The sequence below is a fragment of the Ochlerotatus camptorhynchus genome, unplaced genomic scaffold, assembly GCF_037179485.1.
Source record: "Ochlerotatus camptorhynchus isolate MF236.1 unplaced genomic scaffold, CSIRO-AGI_Acam_v1.1 ptg000137l, whole genome shotgun sequence".
Lineage (NCBI taxonomy): Eukaryota > Metazoa > Arthropoda > Insecta > Diptera > Culicidae > Ochlerotatus > Ochlerotatus camptorhynchus.
This window is the reverse complement of record NW_027040627.1, coordinates 156,051-168,774: the sequence shown is the minus strand read 5'-3', so window position 1 is coordinate 168,774 and position 12,724 is coordinate 156,051. Positions and strand designations below refer to the sequence as shown.

General features: G+C 39.2%; 1 protein-coding gene across 1 annotated transcript in view; it reads right to left on the bottom strand.

Annotated features, from left to right (window-relative positions):
• LOC135700494 (NADP-dependent malic enzyme-like) overlaps positions 1–10,769 on the bottom strand; it is a 69,273-nt gene extending 58,504 nt beyond the window's left edge. Inside the window, exon 1 of the mRNA XM_065221029.1 lies at positions 10,581–10,769. The gene's annotated coding sequence lies outside the window, so the exon portion shown is untranslated. The remainder of the gene's footprint in view (positions 1–10,580) is intronic.
• Between the last annotated feature and the right edge of the window lie 1,955 nt (positions 10,770–12,724).

The following is a 12,724-nucleotide window of genomic DNA, read 5'->3' as shown; positions in this document are numbered from 1 at the left end:
AATATTTTCTGAGCATGAGATCTCAAATATTTGTTGGAGTGATCTAACGTTTTAAGGCCCACGCACATTAGATCCGGATCGGACGCGTTGCGGCAAAGTGACAGCTAAATCTATTGTCTAACTGTCAAATTTACGTCAACGCAACGCAAACGGATCGAATGTGGGTGGCCCTTTACTCTTGAATATTGCGTTTTACTAACGATGGAAATCGGCAAAAAAAAAGAAAAACCTGAATTAATCCACCTATGGTAAGATCTGACCCTTCTTACTAATATGAATTCCGACAAATTGCTCATACGATGTGATATAATAAACAATTCCTCATGTGAACTAAGCTATCACATTATGGATTTTGTCCCTAGTCAAAAACTGACCACTTCCCCGAGGGTATCCTGAACATATTCGAATGTGGCCAATATGGTCCTGGGCACTCAAAATAACTTCAATTGAAATAGTTATTGAATTCTCATGTGATTTCAAGTATCGATATATTTTGACCATGGTCAGAAACTGGCCACATCCCCGGAACTATCCGGAACACATCCGGATGTAGCAGATGTAGTCCTGGGCACTCAAAATGACATCCTTGGAACTGGTTTTTGAATTCTCTTGTGATTAGTAGTGTCGCATGCAGAAATTTGACTCTGGTTAGAAACTGACCATTTCTCCGGAGGTATCCGGAACATATCCGGATGTGGCCAATGTGTTCCTGTGCACTTCAAATGACTTCAATTGAACTGGTTTTTGAATTCTCATGTGATTTGAGATATCGGATTTTGACCCTAGTCAGAACCTGATCACTTCCCCGGCGGTACCCGGAACATGTTCGGATGCGGCCAGTGTGATCATGGGTACTTCATCTGGCTTGTATTGAACTAGTTTTTTTTTAATTCGAATGTGATTTTAGGTGCCACATCAAGACCAACAATTGAAAAGGCATTAACTCTATTTTGTAAACAAACCTTGTTCGGTCGATTGTGTTTTAGGTTTGCGAATGTAGATCTCGGTTCCCGAGGAAATGGCCTTAAAAGGTTTGTTTACAAAATGGAGTTAAGGTCTTTTTAATTGTTGGTCTTGACATGATAGATTTTATTCGTGAAGAGGGCAGTAGGCCGCGCTTGAAGGCAAACATGTTTATTTTTTGCTGCGTGTTTTTCATATGCAAATTTGGCCATTTGCATTAAAAGCGTTCCATTTTGTGTTGGTATTTGGTTTCAAGTATTCATAAAGCAGTCTTTGACTGAATTGTTGAGCTTTGATATATCCAGTTCGATGATTCACCGGAGAGTAGTTGGTATTTTAAGCGTTACTGGGTTTTATACTGCTTTTGGAACAATTTGAGCCAGTCGGCTCAAATTAGATAAAATTAAAATTATATTACTTAATATGACAGGTCATTGTTTGCTGGCTGTTGTCAAGGGTATTGTGGATTACCCAGGTTCTCGGTCCAAGCTTCTGTTGGCTGTGGTGGCTGTTCTTTTCCTTCTACCCCTGAATAGATAGTGCGAATAAGGGCGTATATGTGATGTTTTGCTGTACCTGTTGTGGGCATTAGTCAGGGGCCTGGCTGGCGGCCATGTTTTTGATGCTTTCATCTGCTCTTGTCTTTCTGCTTACAACACGATTTTGCGTTCCTGTCCTTCATGTATACGTCAGGCGAGCCGTATTTAGGCTCTGAACCATTTGGTGGATTATTTTAAGTTTTGGTTAAAATTTGACAGATGGAAAGTTATTGACTAACCCTGCTATCCGAGCATGGTTATTTCTGACAGACAAGAAGTTAAATTTTGACAACCATGGCTCGAAAACCGGCCGATCGACAGCACGGGGATTTTCGAACATAGAAAATAACGTTCGAAATGTCACTTTTAACCACGAGTTAAATTTAACTCGGCAAATGGTTCACAGCCTAACCCTGCTATCCGAGCGTGGTTACTTCTGACAGACAAGAAGTTAAATGTTGACAACCTTGGTTAAGTTCTTCTCGAAAACCGGTCGATCGGCAGCACAGGGATTTTCGAACATAGAAAATAACTTTCGAAATGTCACTTTTAACCACGAATTAAATTTAACTCGTCAAATGGTTCATAGCCTTAAATAAGGCCCGTGATCTTGCCTACTGTCGATCGTATAGGATTGATATGGGGTTGCCAGTCTCCTGACATTAGTACATCCTTTTCCTTAAACATGTTGAGGACGCTCTGTCTTGCCTCAAAAGTTATCCTTTTCAAAATACTAATCATCATTACAGAGCATTGGATTTTATCAAATTATTCGTAGTGCTATTTGTCCAACGCCTCCAACTGGATGAGGGGTAGAGGATGACATACACACATACATATACACTAGAGTGAGTCATCATGATCATTTTTTCAGAAAAATGTTTTTTTTTTGGTTCCATTTGAGGTCCCAAACAATTGTGCGAAATTTGGGAATGATTGCTTTTAACCCGGCTTTCCGCATTGCCTTTGAAATTTGTATGTATATTAGTATGGGAAAACCTACTTTTTTGAATTTTCATTCCTAGGAACCATGCCATTAATCACGTGAAAGTATAGTTCACAACATTGCCAAAAAATGTACGGTGCTAGAATGCCTCTAAAAAAGTTATAGCTGTTCAAAGATTGTTATTTCGAATTAAATGCAAAAAAAAAATCACTTTTCCTGCCAACACTGCCGGTGTAACAAGGGAAGTCAGATTCCAAACTGAAATAATTTCGGAGTTTCACATCTTTTCCATTTGGTATGTTCAGATGAATTATTCAAAAACAATACTTTTATCTCATATACGTAGATGGAGAGGGGGGGAGGGGATAGTGTACCCTCCCCCTCGCCCCTTCACTCATAAATATCAATGGAAGTAAAGGCTCAATCGAATTTCTAACTTCGGAGTTTCTTAACTTATTGTTTTGTTATTTTCAGATGAAATATTTAAAAACAATTGCTCAATCTTAAGTGGTGCCGGTGGTGTAGTGGTAAACGTGATTACCTCTCACCCCAGCAGGCCTGGGTCTAATCCCAGTTGGCGCCACCTCTATCTACGATGCAGAAAAAATAGTGCTTTGCTGTGTTTAGCTGTGCACGCACGCTGAGTAGATAGAAAGAAGATTGATGACGACTCTGAAGATTTCCTGCAAAAGATGATGCACGATGCAAGTAGATGCGAGAAATGAAAGATTGATTCGATAGTGTGAGATTTGTTGAGCATCTAGAATTGAGATTTAGATGTGTAACCCCCCTCGGATTGGGTGGTTATTGCGTCCAATTTTAGCGGATGCTGAAAAACACGGTTCACAATATTTTGTTACACGCGTACACACACAGCAGTACGGAGGCCGAGAACTTGTGACCGGCAGTAGAAGACGAAGGCTTTCGAAAAGGATCTTTTCGTTGAAGCACTCCGTGTGGAAAGGGGCCCCGCGGATCATAACGTGGACTAGCTGACAGAAACGTTAGTGAGAGCATGTGACACGACCATGTCGAGGAATCTGGAGCCAAATAACAGATGCCGTTCAGCTTACTACACGAAACGAAAATCAATTATTTTATGCATGTGTTTCACTTATACATTTTTGCCAAAACATCAGCCTTATACATGAATAATCAGCAATAGAAATTTGCCAAAAGATATAAGGAAATTTCTATCCACGTAGTGGAACTAGGCACTTAGCACCCTCCGCGCCAGTTGTCTCAGAGTCAGAAGACGTGTTCAGAGAGCAAGAACAGAAGCAGACAGAGAGGAACGAAAGATAAAGCAGAGCAAGTCAAACTGTTTTGAGGAGCTGTGTCGAGACGCTGATGCCAACCCCTGGGGCGACGCATACCGTGTCGTGATGGCGAAGATCAGAGGTCCGATGATTCCCGCTGTAATGTGCCCAGAGAAGCCGGAAGTCATCGTGGAACACACGTAATCTAGCTCGGTAAAAACTCCAACAGCCGATTACCTCGGGATTTAATTTTGCTGATATCTCTGCAAAATATCTGTTTGTTAGCTGATATCTCAGCAAAATGTTATTTTTTAGCTGAGTCTCGGCAATTGTTTTACAAAATCTCAGTCAAATAAATTGCAGGAATACTCGGTTGTTGGAATTTCGGCGAAAAAAATTAAGTGGAAGGACATTTCCCGAATCACGACCAAATGACCTGGCCACCTACACCGTTCGGAGAGGGAGAGGTATATAACGTTAGTTACCAACGAGAAACTCATAGCAGTGACGAAAGGATTGAAAGTGAACAAATGCCTGGATGAGGCTCCCTTCCCTGACAGGTGTAAGATACAGAAACTAGTGTTGCTGCCGAAACCATAAAAACCGCTGAGGGATCCTAGACCTATATACCTGCTGGATACACACTTTGACTAGTATAACACAGAATATAATACAAAATGGCATCACTGTTTTTACTGATGTTTTTCCAATAGTTACAAAAAGAAAAAAATAAGTGGGTCATTCTTAGGGTCATCCCATTTTGCAACCAACTTGCTTGGCGTTTCCGGTAATCATGGTTCACAGGTACAGCGTCATACAATTAAGGCAACTTCCTCCCGGGATGAGCGATCTACGGAACCACTGGTCACTCACCCTGTTTAAATAATCAGGATTCTTTCAATAAATATTACGATGCCCTATTGTGTGCCGCCTCACAGTTGTTATCGCTGTCATACTGTTTCATAATCAACGCCACGGATGTAGAGCCACGTCCAGCTGGCCAGAATCCATCAGAAACTCGAATTGTAGACTCGAACAATGTCAGAATGTACTTGTGGTTTACGTGCAATCCCGGATATACGAGGATTCGACGGAGTTGAGCTTCAGTACCGGCGTTCGCTACGGCTACAATCAGTGGTTTGTTGGTGTTAAACAAACCGAATCTTGGAACACATTTGGTTTACTTTCTTCAGTTTGCTTAGACGGGTGGAGTTTCCGGCTGCAGCAGTGATTTTAGGCAGGATACATCAATTCATCACACTATTTTTTCTTGCACAGTAACAAACTATCAAAAAAGTCATTAAAACTTCAGGGTTGCCAAACTCATGGGATACTTGATTCGTACGCTTCAGCACAGCGCTTGGCGCTGATTGAGTTGTGCGGAGTTGATTACCCCTTAGCAATATCGCATAAATCAGCAATGTTGTATGCAAACTTGTAAACAATTTCGTTGTTACTCGACAGTTAAAATTCAGATTTTTTTCACAAGGCTCCATTCTTGGTCCAACGTTCCGGAACGGGATGTACAACGACGTGCTCACGCTGAAGCTGCCCAAAGGATTTGAGATTGTTGGCTTTGCGGCCAAGTGAGACGCTGGAAGAGGTGGAAATGTTGGCGACCGAGACGATCGACATGATTGGTAACTGGATGCAAGGAGCGACGCTGCAGAACACCACAAAGCCGAAGTGCTATTGGCCAGTAACTGTAAAGCGGTGCAGCGGGTAGAATTCACCGTCGGGGGAGCACGCCATAGCCTCGATGCGCGTATTGAAATACATACCTGGGAGTGATGATCGATGACCGGCTAAACGTCAACAGCCACGTCGAATATGCCTCTGAGCAGGCTTTGAAGGCCATCACGTTAGATAGCAAAGAGGCGTCTTTTGGCCAATGTATCGTCGTTGATATGGTATGGAGGTCCAGCCTGGGTTGCAGCGCTGAAAACCAAGTAGAACCAAAGGAAACTGAGCAGTACGTTTCGGATCATGGCCATGCGAGTTGTGAGTGCATACAGAACCATCTCGTCGGAATAACTATGCGTTATCGCTGGAATGATCCCTGGCGGAGGACAGCGAGTGTTACAGTCAGAGAGAAGCCGGAAGAGTACGGAAAGTTGTGATAGCGGAGCCGTTGGCTAAGTGGCAACATGAGTGTAACAAGGCAGAGAACGTAGACTAATACCGGTTCTTTCGACCTAGGTGAACAGAAAACACGGAGAAGTTAACTTCCACCTAACGCAGTTCCTGTCTGGCCACGGCTGCTTAAGGAAATACCTGCATCAGTTCGATCACGAAGCGTCACCCCTCTGTCCGGAGTGCGACAACGTGGACGAAACACCGGAGCATGTGGTCTACGACTGTCCAAGGTTCGAGGCAGTGCGAAGGGAGATGTCCGTCCTAAACGTGGAGAATGTCGTCGATGAAATGTGTCGAAAGGAGGGCACGTCACCAGAGCAGTCACTCAGATTATGTCGGAGCTGCAGCGTAAACGGATGGAGGAGCAGTGAACTAGCAACGCCAGCAACGAGTATGAGAAGTGCATGAGCACAGCACACACAAATCACGTGAAAAATCAGAATATTCAAAAATATCATGAAGGTTTTGGGATTTCATTACAATTTCAACCATCAGAATTACCTCATATATCTTTTTCCAATAATATATTTATTGATCAGAATGATATAATTCCAATCTTTTGTTGAATGCGACCCCGGAAAATTTTAAACTCACAAACTTATCATCAGCATTTTGCATGCATTCATTTCTTCTTTAAAATAAAACATGGATATGGGTTTATGGATCCCATAAATTTGCTTTCGAAAAATAATCATTAATTGAATAAGAGCATTAGTGGGAGAATATTGGAGCACGGTCGAATTTTAACTTCCTTTAACTTTCCTCACTCTGGCCTTTTTAATGCTCCACCAACGTAGAGGGCACCAGGCGAGTTCGTCATCATGTAAAGGTTTGTTTACATCAGAAGAAGGATTTTTCTCAACGCAAATTAAAGCATTTTTCATTGAACACCTTGCCAGTTTTCATCGGTAATTGTCTTATTTTACGATTTTCCATACATCCGAACTGATTTGCACCTAAACTATTCACACACAAGGAATCCGGAAGCTCATAACCACTAAGGCACTATTGGAATATTGCCTTTTTCTCAACAAAAATATTCCTGAACACTAGCACAATCCTTGCAAAAATTAAACAGAATTAAATTTTTCAACTATAGAGCACGTTTTCGGGCATATCAGATGAATCAATTTATCAGGAAAAGTGAAAACAGTGTTCCGCTTCCAATGTCTCACGGCAAAAATTTCTGCTCACAACACCCTTTTGACGTTCTCATGTTCACCACCAGTGGTTGAATCGATCGATTAGTTTCTATTAAAAAGGCGTATTTAGCTACCTCGATTTTTTAAAACAAACAATTAACTAAGTTGATTTTATAGTACGATCGCGAATTTGTGTTAAATACGAAAAATTGCCACAGAGAAAAATACAATATCAGAAAATTTTAAGACAGTAAATTTGAAAGATCTAGGATATTATTTTTTTTGAAAAATAGAACATTTTTTAAAACACTGGGACCTAGGCAACTTTTCTAGACCGCAGTCTTAGAAAAAATCTCATTATTATGGAACTTGGAAAATTTCCAATATGGAAAGACCTGTCTAGATATGGAGATATGGAAAGAGAGTGTCTAGAGCTTAAGATCTTGATCTTTAAAACATGTTTGGATTCAGAAATTAGTTTTAGAGATTTTGGACCATTTTTTTGATGCTGGGACTTAAGATTTCGAGATTTCTAACACCATCAAATAAAAAAAAATGTACGGTCCTGGATTAATTTTCGATATGAACATGTAGAATTCTAGTTAGTTAGGAAAGAACTCTAGATTCTGCGACAATTTTTACTCAATGTTTAGACAAATAGGGGAATTTACGTATTCTCGGCAACCTAAGCAGCGACCTTCTTTATATAGCCTTTTTCTCTATAGAACGCACACATATGCAGTATTGGTTTGTTTACAATTTTTTGCTGCCAGCTGCTCTAACAATTTCAGTCGAAAGAATTGTTAAAAACTGTTTTGAAACGCTTTTACAAAGCTCCAATCTTCTCTAGTGAGAGCGAGTATTGTCGGCAACCAGTTTTTCTTCGGCAACCGTTCCATTTGAACTGCATGTAAATCTTCTGTTCTATTATCGGCAACTCGAAATCAGCTACAATTTGTAGTGCGTGTGTTGCATTTCAAGAAAACCTTGCTAGATTGCTTTTTCTCAGTGGTAAAAATATAGTCAAATTGAAGCTGAAAGCATAAAGAATCGTTTGCATGCATTCAGCGAAGTGTTTTCGTAAGAAAATCCAGTGAAAATAGTGTTTCAATTTGGGTTACCGAAAATAGTCTGTCATGCCGAAGCCGTCATTTCCCCTACCGTAATCCAGCGGACCATGGATAAACGGGGGGAAATTAATCATTGCGTTTTTAGCCATCGCGAATAAAATTTTCGAGGATAAGTATTAAGAGAAATCTTGATGGCATTTTATGATGAGACTTGAATGATTGCTGTGACGGTATTGATAAATATTCAGATGATATTTTTTATGGATTGCTGAGATAATTTCCTTATCATTTCAGTAAACAAAGTACTGGTTCAAGAGCTATGAATTTTACTTGATGTCCGGGAAAATCTGTAAACTTATCTAAAATTTTCCGGGATTTTTAACCACCTCGAATTTTTTGAAATATTGTTTTGTTCATATAACCATAAACTCTACCTGTGGCTTAAATTTCATAACATTCTGAGACCTTTCGGGCTAAACCTGTACGACAGTAAAAATAAAATGCCTTGAAAAAGGTGACCTAGCCAATACACAGAAAAAAATTCTGTATTTTAACTATCGCGTAAAATCTCTCTTTGTTTAATTTTGAGCTATACTTGGCCTAAACAGCGAAATCGTTTACAAACTTGCATACAATATTGCTAACTTATGCGATTTTGCGCTGATATTTACACGAAATATCACGTAAATTTATGCCACATCTAGCGTTAATTTTATGTGCGCTATATATCGCAGAAATTTACATGAATTTTTCGAACGGTGTACAAAGTGACCTGCTACACGCCCTGCGATTGAGTTTTTATTCATGCAAAATTGGTGATTGACGTCTTTGTTTTCAAACGTAATTACAATTACTGAATCACAAAATTCAGTGCTCTGAGATCGAAAAACACGTTAGTCGACAAAACGTAAATGTGATCTCTCATGTTTTTATGTCAAAAATGACGCTCTTAGATATATGCCAGTCTCAGAGCACCGACATTTACATGGTTTTTGTATGTGTTTAATCAGCGGAGGATGAATTAGTATCAACTGAAATTTATGAAAATATTACTAGGAGATACGCCTTTTTAATGCACCACCAACGTAGAGTGCGCCAGGCGAGTTCAAGAGGAAACGTCAACCAAACTGTTTGTTTACATCAAAATAAAGATTTTACACACGTAAATTAAAGAATTTTTTCTTTATTTAAGAGGTTTTCAGCCTAAAGGTTGGGTTGCTTCTGGGTAATTAAAGAATTTGTTTTGGAAACTTTCGTCAAATTCCATCGGTAATTGCCTTATTTAACGATTTTCCACAGATCGGAACTGATTTGCATCTAAAGTAGTCACACACAAGAAATCCGGAAGATCTTAACCACTAAAGCATTATTCCAATTTGCCATTTTTCACAACAAAAATATTCCTGAACACCAGTAGGATCCGCCAAAAACGATGAAGAATTAAATTTTTCAACTGTAGATCAGGTTTTGGAGCATCTCAGATGAATCAATTTATCAGGAATAATGACAAAGTGTTCCGCTTCGTTTGTCTCACGGCAAAAATTTCTGCCTGCATTTTTTTTTGATGTTCTATTATTAACCACCACTAGGAATATTTTAATAATAAAATCAAGTGTACTAATTGCTTTTGAGAAGATATGATAGGCTTTTGGAATAATTATTAACAAGAGTTATGGTGTTAATATAATTGTTAATATCCCAACTTACAATTATAGTTGCAGTTAAGCTTATACAAGGAAAATTAGTCTTATGCAGCAAATGTTTGCCTATATATAGTAGGCTGGTCTTCAGCTGAAATTGTTTGTTTTGATGAAAGACCAATATTGTGCAAAGTTATTGGCACCACGTACACGGTGAATGAGAACGACCCAAATTTGAGTTTAGTTTACTGATAATCGTAGAAAGTGCAGAAACTCAGAAAAATCTGAGAATTGACGAAAATAATACTCAGTCTAGGAGCTTTGGAGGCGAACCAGCCTAAGGCTGAAAGCCTCCTTAATAAAGCTAAATAATAATAATAATACTCAGTCTAGGAGTAGTACCAATAGACTGAGTGAATCCAATCTTTACTTTTCTCATATTCGGAAAGTTTTTCTTGGACAAACCTGGGAAAACATGGAGCAAATTTACTCATCGGTGAGTTGCTGAATTTTATGTGATTTATGAGTGAGCTAAACTCACATTTGGATGGTTTTCATTCGCCATGTAGCTGAATCCTTACCCCAATACCACAATAGTTAAAGGAGTTGTTTTCAAGAGATTGTCCGTTCTGTTGTTGACACCAGAATCACATCACAATGGAACCACTACTGGTACGTTTGTTTGTTTTTTTTTCAGTTGGTGCTGAGCGTTGTGCTACGAATTAGTTTTTAAACATTTAACACTTTCGTCACTTTGAACTAGCCTTTGTAACTTAATGAGTGCATCAATGTCCTCCGGTTCAACCTCTGAGGGCACCTAACTAATGAAATAACCGTGCTGAGTCGTTTCACTCGTCAAGTAACATTTCCAAATCACAGGCTTACACAAATGGCAGCTAAATTGGCCGTCGCACTGTCTAGCGGTATGACGACAAATCGGTTACGGTTCGGTTTGAAGCGGCAAACCAATAGTTGTTAAAATAATGACCGTTTAACGCACTACTGACTGCCCGTCCGAGTGAGAGAGAGAGGCCAGGCCAACTCGAAATCAACACATCAACAACTTCGGCAGGTTGAAAACAACACACTATGCACTGCAGTGACTGACTGGAGCAACGGAGAGATAGAAACACGCGTGGCACGAGTTCGCGACAGACTGAGCCGAAGGATTGTGCTTTTGGTTCAACTGAGGGGTAACTACAATACGGCACACCACAACAACGGATTGCGTGCTTGCTCCCGGCTCAAAGTAAACACAATCATGTTCTCATGCATGTGTGTCCGATATGGATCTGAGTTATTACAGGTGGATCGATCAGAGGATTGTTATGATGTGATAGCAGTTGAATGGAATGTTGAATTTGGGGGTCAATCGTTAAGCTGGTTGATCCACTTGGAAACGAATCTGTGTCTCTTGTTTTACACGAGCGCCAAAAGCGCCGTCGTTTAGTTAAATAGCCCCGAACGAGGTATTATCACATCCATCACACACTTCAACACACCCACCGTCGTACTAATCTTCCATGTGTGATCTGATAACGATCGTCTAGTCTGTTAAGCGACGGGCAACGTCAACGGATTGGTTTCCTTCCAGTGATAATTATCATTATGATGAGTGTAATTGTCTCAATTAAATAATTTTTCCTTTTAATCTGTAAATAATCGTAGACATCATTTAAAAGACGACAACAAAGGAACAAGGTTTTCATGGTTCACGATAATAGCAGGTGATTTTCCAAATAAATATTAAACTTTATTGAAATGCGTTTCTTTTGAAATAATATTTTTTTAAAGTATTTCAAGTACGCTCGAATTTTGTTGTTGTTCATGTTCACCCCTGCGATGCCAAGTAGTTTTTGCAAAATGTCTGTGCGAAAGCTTATAAAATGTCTGTACTTGCTGTATCAAGAATTTTGAAAAAGTGCAAGACAGGTGGGAGGATGAGGGGTGGGTTAGGCATTTGTTAGTTATTTCAGAGCAAGGTTGAAAATGCTCATTTCGCGTAAAGCAGCATATTTTTCATAAGAATTACATTTCATTCACATTCCATAAGAAAGAAACGAAAATCTTAAACCTGCACACTTAAACAGAGATCCTGAGTTCGGTAATTTTTTACTGAACTTTCAACAGTCGGTAAAAATAAGACAATCTTCAACAAGGAAAACTTCAAGGCAAAGGCAAGATTCGATTATTTATACAATACTGACAGTGGTATTAAATTAAAATTTAGAGAAACAGCTTTTAAAATTAGGGTCAAAGTTTTACCGAACGTTCAGTCCGAAGTCGGTAATAATCTCTAAGTGTGTGTGTTATGATAAACTAAAGGCTGGTAGCGATCAATACTGTCAAAAATAGTAATTTGTTTGACCATGTTGAAGAAATAAGCAACCAAATCGTGACTTAGTTGTGGAAAACAAGTGACTAAAAAGTAACTGAGAGAATAAAAATAGCGGATCTGATGGCACACCAAATAAATGTTTATGTGTTAGACTTATTCAATTAGTATCTCATAAACACTTATGTGTGAACCTTTAAAGCGAAATATTCCATAGACAGTTACGGCCAAACCCATTGGCGTAGTTAGATAATTTATCTGGAGGGGGCCTTTTACTATACTGCGGTTAAATAAAAACATCACAAAGATGCTATTCAATCAAATTGCGTCAAGGCAACTTGTCTTTGGGTACATTTTTTTCTGTGACCAATAATATGACACTGAGGCTTTAATCATTTATTTCCTTACAACGATTGGGACCTTAATTGGGGAGCCTTAAAAGCTTACTAATTTTGAACAAGCAATGATCGTTTGTTCATGGTTTTAATAAAACGCCTAGAGTCCGGATGTCATAAATTTAAGCATATAAAACTTAAGTAAATTCATAGACATAGACTAAGACATAGGAACCAAAATTAAATTCTAGGAGCTTGAAACATGGCAAAGTGTACACAGAATAAATTTCATACAGATTGGACTTAGGAAAATGTTCAAGATATATGTCCATGCACAATTATCAAGATTCTAAATGTTT